Raw genomic sequence first — 14,780 nt, 5'->3', positions numbered from 1 at the left:
GGTGGGAGAGGGAAGGTGGGAGAGGGAGGGTGGGAGGGAGATGCAAGAGGGAGGAGATATGGGGATATATGTATATGTATAGCTGATTCACTTTGTTATACAGCAGAAACTTACACACCATTGTAAAGCAATTATACTCCAATAAAGATGTTTAAAATAAAAAGATGTTAAAAAAAATAAAGATACTCCTCAAGGCAAAAAAAAAAAAAAAAGTTTCAAAAAAGAAAAAAGGAATGAAAAAGAGTGAAGAAATCTACAGAATTTATAGAATACCAACAACAACTGAATTGTTATGTACATTATCGGAGTCCCAGAAGGAGAATAAAGAGAGAGAAAAGGACAGAAAGCTTATTTAAACAAATATTGCCTAAAAAATTCCCTATCCTGAGAGGGAAATGGACATTGAGATTCATGAAGCATAAAGGTTCTCAAATAAGAACAACCCAAATAAGTCTAGACCAAGACACATTATAATCAAATTGTCAAAGTCAAGGACAAAAAGAGAATTTTTAAAGCATCCAGAGAAAAAGAACTCATTACATATAAGGGAACTCCATAAGACTATATGCAAATTTCTCAGTAGAAACCTTACAAACCAGAAAAGGGTGGGTTGTTATGTTCAAAGTAGTGAAAGAAAAAAAAAACCTGCCAGCCAAGAACACTATACACAGCAAAATGATCCTCTAAAAATGAAAGAGAAAAAGTCTTTCCCAGACAAACAAAAACTGAGGAAATTCGTCACCACTAGACCTGACTTGAAAGAAATTCTTCAGGGCATTCTTCAAATTGCAATGAAAAAGTATTAAGCAATAATGTGAAAACATATGAGAGCATAAATCTCATACATATAGGTAAATGTATAGACATATATAAATGAAAATACTGTAAAGTATTTTAATATTAATATAGCCCTAATATAAAAGTTAATAAGTAAAAATTTGTTAATAGACACACAACATGAAAAGAAGCAAACTGACTACAAGAACATGAAGTGTAAATGGGGTTGAGTAAAGTGAATGTGATTGAAATTAAGTAGTTATCAACTTAAAATAGGTTATAACTACAAGATTGTTTATTTAGGCCTCAAGCCAACCATAAAGAGAAAACATAAAAGATACACAAAAAAATAAAGAAAAAACACAAAGCAAATTATTACCAAAAATTCATCAAATAACAAAGGAAGAGAGCAACAGAGAATGAGTGGGACAAAACACCACCAAGACAAACAGAAAACAATGAACAAAATGGTACTACTGACTCCTCATTTATCAATAGTTACCTTAAATGTAAATGGATTAAAGTCACCAATTAACTGACATACAGTGGCTCAATGGATTAAAAGAAAAAAAAAAAAATCCGGTGATATGCTGTCTACAAGAGACTCACTTTAGAATTAAAGACACACACACACAGGCTGAAGGTAAAGAGATGGAAAAAGATATTTCATGCAAATGGTAACCCCCCAAAAGCAGAAGTGGCTATACTTAGACAAAGTAGACTTTAAATCTAAAACTGTTTCTAGTTACAAAGAAGGTCATTATATAATGCTAATTATAGGGTCAATTCAACAGGAAGAAGATATAGCAATTATAAATATACATGCAACCAACATCAGAGCACATATATATATATACAGCAAATATTGACAGATCTGAAGGCATAAATTGACAGCAATACAATAGTAGGGGACTTCAATACTGTACTAACAATAATTGATAGAACATCCTGACAAAAAGATAACTTAAAAAACGACTGATTGAACAGCACTATAGACCAAAAAAATCTAACTGATGTAACTGATCTAATAGAAATTTTCACCCAACAAAGAGAGTGTTCACAATTTTCTCAAATGCATATCAAATATTCACCAGGAGAGATCACTGGTTAGGTCACAACACAAGTCTTAAGAAATTTAAGAAAATCAAAATAATTTTAAGTATCTTCTTCAACCAAAATAGAATAAACCCAGAAATCAACAACAGCAAAAAACCAGAAAATTCATAGACACAAGGAAACTAAACAACATATACTTGAACAGCCACTAGTTTAAGAGGAAATAAAACGGAAATTAAAAAATATCTCAAGACAAACAAAAATAAAAACATAAAATAAAAATAAAAACATCCTAAAACCTATGGGATACAGCAAAAGCAAAAATAAGAGGAAAATTTATAGTGATACATGCCTATATTGATAAAAAAAAATCTCTAATAAGCAATTGAATCTTATACCTCAAAAAACTAGAATAAGAAGGACAAACTAAGTCCAAACTTAGCAGAAGGAAGAAAATAATAAGGATCTCAGCAGAAACAAATCAGATAAAGAATAATAACAATACAAGGAAAAAAATCAATAAAATTAGCTTGGTTTTTTAAAATATAAGTTGACAGCCTCTTAGCTATATTAAGTAAGAAGAAGTAGAGAAGACTCAATAAATAAAATCAGAAATGAAAGAAGAGACATTACAATGGATTCCATAAAAATAAAAAAATACATAAACTGTTATGGACAATTATATGCCAACTAATTTTGGATAACCTAGAATAAACGAATAAATTCCTAGAAGCATACAACCTACAAAAATTGAATCAAGAAGAAATATAAAGCCTGAGGAGACCAGAAAAAAAAAAAAAAAGGAAATTAAATAAGTAATCAAAAATCTCCCAGACTCAAGCACAGGATCTGATGGCTTCATGTGTAAATTCTACCAAACATTCAAAGAAGAATTAATACCAATCCTTCTTGAACTTAAAAAAGAAAATAAAAGAAGAGGAAACATTTCCAAACTTATTTTATGAGGACAGTGTCATCACCCTGATAACAAAACCAAGTAGACACTACAGGAAAACTATATGCAAATATCCGTGATGAACATAGATGCAAACATCCTTAATAAAATGCTAACAAACCAAATTCAACAGCACATTAAAAGGATTATACACCATGATCAAGCGGGATTTATCCCACTGATGTGGGGATGGTTCAACATATGAAAAGCAGTTAATGTGATACAACATAATAAATAACAAAATAAAATAAATAAAAACACCTGATATTCTGAATAGATGCAGAAAAATCATTTGACAAAGTTTATCATCCATTCTTGATAAAAACGCTCAACAAAATAGCAAGAAAATGACCTTACTTCAACATAATAAAGGCCATAGTGAAAAGCCCTAGCTAATATTAGACTCAATGTGGGGAGAGGGGAATGGAAATCTTCCTTTCTAAGATCTGGTACAAGGCAAGGATAGACATTCTTGCCACTGATATTCAATAAAGTACTGGAAATCCTATCCGGTGTAATTAGATAAGAAATAAAAGACATCCCAATCAGAAAGGAAAACAAAATTATTTCTGCTTGCAGGTGACATGATCATATACATAGAAAACACTCAACAACAATAAAAAGTAGGTTAGAACTAATAAATTCACTAAAGTTGCAGGATACAAAATCAGAATACACAAATCAATCATGTTTATATACACAAACAACCAACCATCCTATAAGGAAATTAAGTAAACAATCCCATTCACAGTTGTAACAAAAAAGAATAAAATACTTAAGAAAAAACAAAATTAAAAAAGTGAAAGACTTGCACACTTAAAATTATAAAACACTGATGAGGAAATTAAAGAAAACACAAATAAATGGAAAAACACCTCATGTTCATGGACTGGAACAATCAATATTGTTAAAATGGTTATACCACCCAAAGTGATCTACTATCAAAATCCCAGTTACATTTTTTTACAGAAATAGAAAAAACCCTAAAATTCATATAGAATAGTGAAAGATTTCAAGTAGTCAAAGCAATCTTGTCAAAGAAGAACAAAGCTGGAGGTATCACGCTTCCTGATTTCAAAATATATTTACAAAGCTACAGCTGTCAAAACAGCATGGTCTTGTAGAAAACCATACAGACCAGTGGAAAAGAATAGAGAGTTCAGACATAAATCCACACATCTACGGTCAACAGATCTATGAATAGGGTGCCAAGAACAGAGAATGGGGAAGGGATACTCTCTTCAATAAACTGTGTTGAGAAAATCAGATATCCACACACAGAAGTATGATATTGGAGTCTTATCTCACACCATATACAAAAATAAACTCAAAATGGATTAAAGACTTAAATATAAGACCAAAACCATAAAAATATAGATAAAACCTAGAGAAAAACCTGCTTGACGTTGGTCTAGGCAATTATTTCATAGATATGACACCAAAAGTACAGACAACAAAACCAAAATAGACAAATGGTATTATATCCATCTAAAAAGCTGAAACTATCAGCAAAAAGACAACCTGCAGAATGGGTAAAAATATTTGCAAACTATATATCTAAAAATGAATTAATATAAAAATACACAAGAAATTCATTCAACTCAATAGCAAATACTACATAATTTTTAAAAGCACAAAGGGGAGTTCTGGTTCAAGAGTATGACATACGAGGCTCCTGAACTGACCTCCTCCCACAGACACACCAAATATACAACTACATACACAAAAATTCCCTCTGAAAGAGATCTAGAAACTAGCTTAACAACTGCTACACAATGGGTGAATGAGAAAAAACCCACATTGAAATGTATAGAACAGGCTGAGATCCATTCTCGCCATAAACCCCACCCCAGGCACAGTGACACACAATTAGGAGGGAACTAACAACTCCCAGATTCTCACTGAGGAATGAAGGGTTTGGACTCATATGTGGTGCCCCACCTTTTAAGACTCTTACCCAGAGACAGGTTCCCAAATCATGTAGCTCAGAAAGCCAACAGGGCTTGCATCCATGAGACTCACAAGAATGTAGAGAACTAAGAAACAGTTCCTAACAGGCTCATGGGGACTCACCAGGGCACAGTGTAGAGGCAATAGACAGAAATGTCCTGTCTTTCTGTCTATTTGAAGATCCTAAAAACAGCAGCCTGAAGGTCAGGTTTCTAATTTAACACACATACAGGGTCTGACTGCAGTCCTCTCCAGAGACTGGTGAGGCCAGTAGATACCATTTTTATACTCTCCCTCTACCTCGACCCAGGAGATGAGTGTCTCCATGAAAGGAATTTCTTCAAATGTTTGGCACACCAGCTACCATGGCTGTCACTTAGAAGATACATCCTTTGATAGCCTGGCTCTGGTGACCAGTGGGTCTTGTGCTCACAAATTCATTGGGGTGGTAGCAAAAAAATAAACAGTTTTTTATTGGCTATTCCCCCCAGGTCTCAGTGCAAAAAGGAGCAGAGAGAAATGCCCATCTCCCAGACTTCCTCTGAAAGAAGCATATTTGTATACTTTAAATCTTCTGCCAAGTGTCCAGGTTCCAATCAACCTGCGTCTAGGTGCTGACTAAGATCCTCTCACCTACAGGGCACCACTAAGAATAAAGGTGGCTGCTTGGACAATCACAAAGTTTGAGAAGCAACTAAGAGCTAGTTCAGGATTGAACAGTAAGGTTCATCACCCCAAACAAGACTGCTCTTTCATAACTGGGAGTGGTGGCTGTTTTATAAATGCACAAAAACCCAAGATAGAGTCAAGAAAATGAAAAAACAGAGGAATATGTTCCAAATGAAAAAACAAGATAAAACCCCTGGAAAATACCTTAATAAAATAGAGAAGAGAAATTCACTGATAAAGAACTCAATATAATGGCCAGAGATGCCTCCTCAGGTCAGGAGAACAATACATGAATGAAGTGAGAATTTCAACAAAGAGAAAGAAAATATAAGAAAGTACCAAACAGAAATCACAGAGTTGAAGACTACATTAACTGCACTGAAAAATTCAAGAGGGGTTCAATTGCAAACTAGATGAAGCAGAAGAAATGATCAACAAACGTGATGAAGGCAAGTAGGATTCTTCCAATTAGAGCAGAGGAAAGGAATGAAAAAGAATAAAGATAGTTTAAGGGACTTATGAGACAATATAAAACAGACCAATATTCACATTATAGGGGCCCCAGAAGGAGAAAAGAGATGGAAAGCAGCAGAGTTTATTTGAGGAAATAGTGGCTGAAAACTTCTCTAACTGGGGAAGGAAACAGATATCTAGATCCAGAAAGCTGAGAAAGTTCCAAACAGGAGGAATCTAAAGAGACCCACTCCAAGACACATTACAGTTACATTGTCAAAAGATAAAGACAAGGAGAGAATCTTAAAACCAGCAAGAGAAAAACAATTTGTTATATACAATGAAACCCCCTAAGACAGTCAGCAGATTTTTCAGCAGAAACATTGCAACACAGAAGGGAGTAGTAAGATTCATTCAAAGTGCTGAAAGAAAAACAAAAAGCAAAAAAACTGCTACCCAAGAATACTCTACCTGACAAATTTGTCCTTCAGAATTGAAGAAGAAATAAAGTTTCCCAGACAAGCAAAAGCAGAAGGAGTTCAGCATGACTAGCTAAACCTTACAAGAAATGTTACAGAGACTTTTTTAAAGATGAAACAATAGGGTGCTAACTAGTAACAGAAAAACATATGAATGTGTAATTCTCACTGGGAAATGTAATGTAAATATAATGTAATATAAGGAAGTCGTGGTGGGTTATCCTTAGAAATCTAGTATGAAGGTTAAAGGACAAAAGCAGTCAAAAACTAACTACAGTAATTTGTTATTGGATACATAAGATACAACAATGTAAATTGTGGCATCATAAACATAAAACATGGCAGTTAGAGTAAAACTGTAGAGCTTTAGAATGAGTTTAAGATGTTTTATGTAAGTCTCATGGTAACCACAAAGCAAAAACCTATAAAAGATAAAGAGAATGGAATCTAACATACCACTATAGAAGCACATCAAATCACAAAGAAAGAGAGCAATAGAAGAACAAAGGAATTACAAAAAGCCATTAAAAATTAACAAAATAACCATAAGTCCACACCTATCAATAATTACTTTAAAAGTAAATGGACTAAATTCTTCAATCAAAAGACATACAGTGGCTGAATGGATAAAGACCCAACAATATGCTGCCTGTAAGAGACTTACTTCAGCTTTAAAAACATACAAGAACAAAAGTGAAGGGATGGAAAATGACATTTCAAGAAAATAAAAAACAAAAACATTGGGGTAGCTATTCTTACATCAGATAAAAGATTTTAATACAAAGACTATGATAAAAGACAGAAATAAATATAATGATAAAGGGATTAATCCAATAAAGGATTTAATATTTGTAAATATTTATACACCCAACATATGAGCATCTGAATATATGAAGCAAATATCAGCAGACGTAAAGTGAAAAATAGACAGCAATACAACATAGTGTGGGACTTTAATACTCCACATTCATCAAGGAATAGATCATCCAAACAGAAAATCAATATGGAAACACTGGAGTTAAATGACATGTTAGACCACATGGGCTTAATAAATGCTTACAGAGCATTCTATCCAAAAGCAGCAGAATACACATTCTTCTCAAGTGCACATGAAATAAATAATACATTTTAAAAGATTGTAATCATATCAAGCATCTTCTCCAACCAAAATTGTATGAAACTGAAAATCAATTACACATAGAAAACTGGAAAATTCACAAATATGTGGAGATTAAACAACATTCACCTGGACAACAAATGGCTCAAAGAAGATATCAAAAGAGAATTAAAAAAACTATCTTGGGACAAATGAAAATGGAAACACAACATACCAAAATTTATGGGATGCAGCAAAAGTATTTTTAAGAGGGAAGTTCATAGCAATAATTGTCTACATTAAGAAATAAGAAAGATCTTAAACAACTAACTTTATGTCTTAAGGACTAGTGAAAGAAAATACTAAGCTCAAAATTGGTAGAAGAAAGGAAACAAAGATCAGAGCAGAAATAATTGAAATAGAGACTAAAAAGATAATAGAAAAAAATCAACAAAACTAAGAGCTGGTTTTTTTTAAGATAAAAAGAAAATGGACAAAACTTTAGGGAAACTCACGAAGAAAAGAGAGAGGACTCAAAAGCAGAAATGGAAGACAATATGTTACAACGGATACATGATTATAAGTAATCTTAAGAGACTACTATGAAAAATTATACAACAACACATTGAACAACCTAGAAGAAATGAATAAATTCCTAGAAATATACAACCTACCAAGACTGAATAATGAAGAAACAGAAAATTTGAGCAAACCAATTAATAGTAAAGACACTGAATCAGTAATCAAAGAAATCCAAACAAACAAAAGTCCAGGACCACATGTATTCACTGGTGAATTCTACTAAACATTTATAGAAGAATTAATACCAATCGTTCTCAAACTCTTCCAAAAAAGAGAGGACTAGGGAACACTTCCAAACACTACTTTACAAGGACAGCATTGCCTTGATACCAAAACCAGACATGGACACTACAAAAAAGAAAATTACAAGCCAGCCTGGAAACAAAATTACAGAGTAGAAGGACATGAGATAATCTTCTCTCACAAAAACAACAAAATCACGACTAACTGTTGAAAGACCATTGACAAAAAAGACTCGAATCTACCAAAAAAGATATTCGACACCCCAAAACAAAGAAGAAGCCACAACGAGATGGTAGGAGGGGCACTTTCACGATATAATCAAACCCCATACCCACTGGGTGGGTGACCCACAAACTTGAAAATAATTATATCCCAGAGGTTCCCCACAGGAGTGAGGGTTCTAAGCCTCATGTCAGGATCCCCAGTCTGGAGGTCTGGTATCAGGAGGAGGAGACCCCAGAGCATTTGGCTTTGAAGGCCAGTGGGGCTTGAGTGCAGGAGCTCCACAGGACTGGGGGAAGAGACTCCACTCACTAAGGCCACACACAAGGTTTCACATGCAATGGGACCCAGGGCAAAGCACTGACTCCACAAAAGCCTGGGCTGGACATGACTGCAGGCCTTGGAGTGTATCCTGGGGAGGCGGGGGTCAGCTGTGGCTCACTGTGGGGACAACAACACTGGTAGCAGATGCTCCAGGAAATACTCATTGGCGTGAGCTCTACCAGAGGTCATGATTTTGGCACCAAGACCTAGCCCCACCCAACAGCCTCCAGGCTCCAGTGTTCAGATGCCTCAGATCAAGGAACCAACAGGGTGGGATACAGACCCACCCATCAGCAGACAGGCTGCCTAAAGTCAAGCTGACCCCACAGCCGCCTATAAGCACACTCTTTGACATGGCCCTACCCACCAGAGGGACAAAATCCAGCTCTACGCACCCATGGGAAGACATAAGTCCGTCCCACCAGGAAGCCTGCACAAGCCCCTGGACCAACTTCACTCACCAGGGGCAGACACCAGAACCAAGAAATACAATCCTGCAGCCTGAGAAACGCAGACCACAAACACAGAAATTTAAACAAAATGAGACTGCAGAGAAATATGTTCCAGATGAAGGACCAAGATAAAAACACAGAAGAACAACTAAGTGAAGTGGAGATAGGCATGTTACCTGAAAAAGAATTCAGAGTAATGATAGTAAAGAGGATACAATATCTCAGGAAAAGAATGGAGGCACAGACCAAGAGGATACAAGAAATGTTTAATAAAGAGCTACAAGTTTTAAAGAACAGATGAACAATACAATAACTGAAATGAAAAATACAATAGAAGGAATCAACAGCAGAATAAATGAGGCCGAAAAACAGATAAGTGAGCTGGAAGACAGTGGTTGAAATCACTGTTGTGGAACAGAATGTAGAAAAAGGAATGAAAAGAAATGTGGACAGCCTAAGAGACCTCTGGGACAACATTAAATGCACCAATATTCACATTATGGGGGGGTCCCAGAAGGAGAAGAGAGAGAAAGGGCCTGAGAAAATATTTGAAGAGATAATAGCCAAAAACTTCCCTAACATGGAAAAGGAAAGACTCACTAAAGTCGAGGAAGCACAGAGATCCCATATAGGATAAACCCAAGGAGCAACACACTGAGACACATATTAATCAAACTGACAAAAAACATAGACAAAGAAAAAATATTAAAAGCAACAAGGGAAAAGCAACAGATAACACAAAGGGAATCCACATAAGGTTATCAGCTGATTTTTCATCAGAAACTCTGCAAGCCAGAAGGGTGTGGCAGGACATATTTAAACTGATGAAAGGGAAAAACCTACAACCAAGAATACTCTACCCAACAAGGCTCTTGTTCAGACTCGAGGGAGAAATCAAAAGCCTTACAGAAAGCAAAAGCTAAGAGAATTCAGCACCACCAACCAGCTTTACAACAAACGCTAAAGAAACTTCTCTAGGTGGGAAAGAAACCAGCAATGTAAAACAACCTTGTACATATATAGACTACTACATCAAAACCTCATGGGAACAGCAAACCCCAAAACTACAATAGATACACACACACACAAGTAAAAGCAACCCAAACACAACACTAAAAATGGTCATCAAACCACAAGAGAAGAGAACAAAAGAGGAACGGAACAAAAAAGACCTACAAAAACAAACCCAAAGCAATTACGAAAATGCCAATAGGAATATACATATAGATAATTACCTTAAAGGTAAATGGATTAAATGCTCCAACCAAAAGACAAAGATTGGCTGAAGGGATACAAAAACAAGACCTGTATAAATGCTGTCTACAAGAGATCCACTTCAGACCTAGAGACACATATAGACTGAAAGTGAAGGAATGGAAAAAGATATTCCATGCAAATGGAAATCAAAAGAAAGATGGAGTAGCAATACTCATATCAGACAAAATAGACTTTAAAATAACGACTGTTACAAGAGACAGAAGGACATTACATAATGATCAAGAGATCAATCCAAGAAGAATATATAACAATTGTAAATATACACACACCCAACATAAGAGCACCTCAATATATAAGACAAATGCTATAGCCATAAAAGGGGAAATTGAGAGTAACACAATAATAGTGGGGAACTATAACACCCAACTTACACCAATGGACAGATCATCCACAAGCTTTAAGTGACATAATAGACCAGATAGACTTAATTGATATCTACAGGACAACCCATCCAAAAGCAACAAAATGCACTTTCTTCTCAAGTGCACATAGAACACTCTCCAGGAAAGATCACATCCTGGGTCACAGATCAAGCCTTGGTAAATTTAAGAAAACTGAAATAATATCAAGCATCTTTTTCAACCACAACACTATGAGATTAGAAATCAATTACAGGAAAAAAATGGTAAAAAACAAAAATACATAGAGGCTAAACAATGTGTTACTAAACAACCAATAGATCACTGAAGAAATCAAAGAGGAAATAAAATAATATCTAGAGACAAATAAAAACGAAAACACAATAATCAAAAACCTATGGGACACAGCAAAAGCAGTTCTAAGAGGGAAGTTTATAGCAATACAATCTTAACTCAGGAAACAAGAAAAACCTCAAATAAACAACCTAACCTTACACATAAAGCAACTAGAGAAAGAAGAACAAACAAAACCTAAAGTTAGTAGAAGGAATGAAATTATAAAGATCAGAGCAGAAATAAATGAAATGGAGATGAAGAAAATAATAACAAAGATCAATGAAACTAAAAGCTGGTTCTTTGAGAAGATAAGCAAAATTGATAAACCTTTAGCCAGACTCATCAAGAAAAAAAGGGAGAGGACGCAAATCCATAAAATTAGAAACGAAAAAGGAGAAATTACAACTGACACCACAGAACTACAAAGGATTATGAGACTACTACAAACAACAATATGCCAATACAATGGACAACCCAGAAGAAGCAGGTAAATTCTTAGAAAGGTACAACCTTCCAAGACTGAATCAGGAAGAAATAGAAAATACAAACAGAGCAATCACAAGTAATGAAATTGAAACTCTGATTAAAACACTTCCAGCATACAAAAATACAGGATCAGATGGTTTCACAGGCAAATTCCAGCGAATATTTAGAAAAGAATTAACACCCATCCTTCTCAAACTATTCCAAAAAAATTGCAGAGGAAGGAACACTCCCAAGCCCATTCTATAAGGCCACCATCACCCTGATACCAAAATCAGACAAAGATATCACACAAAAAAACAAAATTACAGACCAATATCACTGATGAACATAGACACAAAAATCCTCAACAAAATACTAGCAAACCAAATCCATCAACACATTAAAAGGATCACACACCATGATCAAGTGGGATTTATACTAGGGATCCAAGGATTCTTCAACATACATAAATCAATGTGATACACCATATTTACAAACTGAAGAATAAAAACTATATGATCATCTCAGTGGATGCAGAAAGAGCTTTCGACAAAATTCAACACCCATTTATGATAAAAATTTCCCAGAAAGTGGGCATAGAGGGAACATACTTCAACATAATAAAGGCCATGTATGACAAACCCACAGCAAAAATCATTATCAATGGTGAAAAACTGAAAGCATTTCCTCTAAGATCAGGAAGAAGACAAAGATGTTCACTCTTGCCACTTTCATTCCACATAGTTTTGTAAGTCCTAGACATGGCAATCAGAGAAGAAAAGGAAATAAAAGGAATACAAATTGGAAAAGAAGAAGTAAAAGTGTCACTGTTTGCAAATGACATGATACTATACATAGAGAATCCTAAAGATGCCACCAGAAAACTACTAGAGCTCATAAATTAATTTGGTAAAGTTTCAGGATACAAAATTAATACACAGAAATCTCTTGCATTCCTATACATTAACAATGAAAGATCAGAAAGAAAAATTAAGAAAACAATCCCATTTACCATTGCATCAAAGGAATAAAATACCTAGGAATAAACCAACATAAGGAAGCAAAAGACCTGTACTCAGAAAACAAGAAGATACTGATGAAAGAAATCAGAGATGACACAAACAGATGGAGAGAGATACCATGTTCTTGGATTGGAAGAATGAATATTGTCAAAATGAATATACAGCCCAAAGCAATCTACAGATTCAATGCAATCCCTATTAAATTACCAATAGCATTTTTCACAGAATTAGAACAAAATTTTTACAATGTGTATGGAAACACAAAAGACCCTGAACAGCCAAAGCAATCTTGAAAAAGAGAAATGGAGCTAGAGGAATCAGACTCTCCTGATTCAGACTGTACTACAAAGCTACAGTAATCAACATAATATGTTACTGGCACAAAAACAGAACTATAGATCAATCGAACAGGATAGAAAGTGCAGAGATAAACCTGTGCACCTATGGTCACCTAATCTATGACAAAGGAGGCAAGAATATACAATGGAGGAAAGACAGCCTCTTCAATAAGTGCTGCTGTGAAAACTGGACAGTTACATGTAAAAGAATGAAATTAAAACACTACCTAACACCATACACAAAAATAAACTCAAAATGGATTAAAGACCTAAATGTAAGATGGGACACTATAAAACTCTTAGAGGAAAACATAGGTAGAACACTCTTTGACATAAGTCACAGCAAGATCTTTTTGAATACACCTCCTAGAGTAATGAAAAGAAAAACAAAAATAAACAAATGGGACCTAGTTAAACTCTTTGACATAAGTTGCAGCAAGATCTTTTTGAATATACCTCCTAGAGTAATGAAAATAAAAACAATAATAAACAAATGGGACCTAATTAAACTCTTTGACATAAGTCGCAGCAAGATCTTTTTGAATACACCTCCTAGAGTGATGAAAATAAAAACAAAAGTAAACAAATGGGACCTAATTAAACTTAAAAGCTTTTGCACAGTAAAGGAAACCATAAACAAAACAAAAAGACAATCCACAGAATGGGAGAAAATATTTGCAAATGATGCAACCAACAAGGGATTAGTTTCCAAAATTTACAAACAGCTCATGCAGCTCTGTAACAAAAAAACAAACAAAAAAAAAATCAAAAATGGGTGGAAGATTTAAATAGACACTTCTCCAAAGAAGACATACAGATGGCCAAGAGGTGCATGAAAAGATGCTCAACATCGCTAATTATTAGAGAAATGCAAATCAAAACTACAATGAGGTATCATTGAACACTGGTCAGAATGGCCATCATCAAAAAGTCTACAAACAATAAATGATGGAGAGGGTGTGGAGAAAAACGAACCCTCTTGCACTGTTGGTGGGAATGTAAATTGGTACAGCCACTATGCAGAACAGGATGAAGGTTTCTTAAAAAACTAAAAATAGAACTATCATATGATCCAGCCATCACTCTCCAGGGTATATATCCAGTGAAAACCATGATTTAAAATGATACACGTACCCCAATATTCATTGCAGCACTATTTACAATAGCCAAGACCTGGAAGTGACCTATATGTCTATCGACAGAGGAATGGAGAAAGAAGTTGTGAGATATATATATATACAATGACTATTATTCAGCTATAAAGAAGAATGAAATAATGCCTTTTGCAACAACATGGATGGACCTACAGATTATCATACTAAATGAAGTAAGTCAGAGAGAGAAATACAAATATCATACGATATCACTTATATGTTGAATCTAAAAAAATGATACAATTGAACTTATTTACAAAACAGAAACAGACTCACAAACATTGAAAACAAACTTATGGTTACCAAAGGGGAAATGTGGGGGGAGGGATAAATTAGGAGTTTAGGATTAACTTATACACATTACTATATACAAAATAGATAATCAACAAAGACCTACTGTATAGCACAGGGAACTCTACTCAATATTCTGTAATAACTTGTATGGGAAAAGAATATGAAAAAGAATAGATATATGCATATGTATAACAATCACTTTGCTGTACACTTGAAACTAACACAACATTGTAAATCAACTATACTCTAATATAAAATAAAAATTAAATTTAAAAA

General features: G+C 34.6%; 1 pseudogene across 1 annotated transcript in view; it reads left to right on the top strand.

Moving 5' to 3' along the window:
• LOC309632169 (ribulose-phosphate 3-epimerase pseudogene) overlaps window positions 1-14,289 on the top strand; it is a 35,076-nt pseudogene extending 20,787 nt beyond the window's left edge. The window contains exon 2 of the transcript XR_014249535.1: window positions 16-14,289. The product of XR_014249535.1 is annotated as a ribulose-phosphate 3-epimerase pseudogene (transcript). The remainder of the gene's footprint in view (window positions 1-15) is intronic.
• The last annotated feature ends 491 nt before the right edge of the window (window positions 14,290-14,780 follow it).

The sequence above is a fragment of the Balaenoptera borealis genome (genome assembly GCF_965194805.1).
Source record: "Balaenoptera borealis genome assembly, chromosome: 7".
NCBI lineage: Eukaryota > Metazoa > Chordata > Mammalia > Artiodactyla > Balaenopteridae > Balaenoptera > Balaenoptera borealis.
The sequence above is the reverse complement of the archived record's forward strand: the minus strand, read 5'-3'. Positions and strand labels throughout refer to the sequence as shown.